The sequence below is a fragment of the Pteropus medius genome, unplaced genomic scaffold (genome assembly GCF_902729225.1).
Source record: "Pteropus medius unplaced genomic scaffold, Ma_sr-lr_union100, whole genome shotgun sequence".
Taxonomy (NCBI): domain Eukaryota; kingdom Metazoa; phylum Chordata; class Mammalia; order Chiroptera; family Pteropodidae; genus Pteropus; species Pteropus medius.
This window is the reverse complement of record NW_024340696.1, coordinates 16,028,493-16,029,758: the sequence shown is the minus strand read 5'-3', so window position 1 is coordinate 16,029,758 and position 1,266 is coordinate 16,028,493. Positions and strand designations below refer to the sequence as shown.

Sequence of the window (1,266 nt, the reverse complement as noted above, 5' to 3'; positions counted from 1 at the left end):
GAGGTCTATACTAATTAATGACAGACTAGGACTAGAATGAGGTCACGTGACTAGCAGGACCAATATCATTTTCACTCATTAATCTATGTTTGGATTCTTAATCAATATTTGCTTCAATCTTGTGTACCCTACAGTTTTTGGCAATGGCTCGATAAAAGGCTGATTAAATAACCCAGTCTCAATTTCAAAAAAAAAAAAGCTAGTTTGAATCATTTCTTCTGAACATCACTAGAATACCTATATTGCCTGATTCTGTTCTGGATTTGTTGATCTGAGTTCATAGAATAAATTTCAATGACAATGATGACAAACATCCCAAGGAAATTACTTGATTTTAAAACAAACAATGCTAGGGTGTACTTACTGCTAGTGTCTTACTTAGTAATGCTTTTTTTTCTTCTTCCAAGTTACTAAGGTCAGCCTCATCTTAACCTTTTCTTAAATAAAAATAAATTTCAGAAAAATGAGAGTGGTAGGAAAAGAATGAGGACTACTGTCCATTTTATTTTATTATTATTTTTTTTTAGGTGAGGCAGCCCTTGGTTGCCCTCACAGATTGCAAGGACCTTGTCAGCTTACAATCCTTTATTTTTTTTTTTTATTTTTTACACCTGCAGCACCGGGTCTTCCTAGGTGGTCTCCTATCCAAGTACTAACCAGTCCCGACCCTGCTTAGCTTCCAAGATCAGATAGGATCAGGCTTGTTCAGGGTGGCATGGCCGTAGATGGACTACTGTCCATTTTAGAGACTATCTGGTGCAAATCCAGATGCCAACAAATCTGTTGACTGAGAATTTTTGCTTCAAGTGTAATTTTTCTTTTAACCTGTAACTCTTTTCCCAAGTTTTGCTTCATTCATCTTAAATTGTATGCACATTGGGTTGTTCCATGTGCCATGGTAGTATATTGAGGAAGTAGTTTTTTAGCACTTTTAAATCCCAAGACAAAATAAATGCCACATTAATAAGCTGCAGTCTTTGAGGCACTGGATAGTTTCATGAGTGAAGAACCTTTTTTAAGCTCATCTTCCCAGTTAAGAAAGTAAGTTCTGTTTCACAAGTCCCACCCATCTATTGTTTTCTTGAAAAGTACAGAGGATAAAAATAAGTAGACAATCTCTTGAGAAAACTGAATTTGTCATCTATTTCCTGCTGAAAATGACTTTTAAAGTAAATTGAGTCAGTTTTAAAAGGCAAAGAAAAATTCCTGCTTCTTCTCAGTCAACATTACTTGTGACTTACCACTTCTTATCTTAATGTTTTTTAT

General features: G+C 35.1%; 1 pseudogene; it reads right to left on the bottom strand.

The window, feature by feature from the left end:
• Positions 1–608: 608 nt before the first annotated feature.
• Positions 609–727, bottom strand: LOC120610106 (uncharacterized; annotated as a pseudogene).
• Positions 728–1,266: the final 539 nt, after the last annotated feature.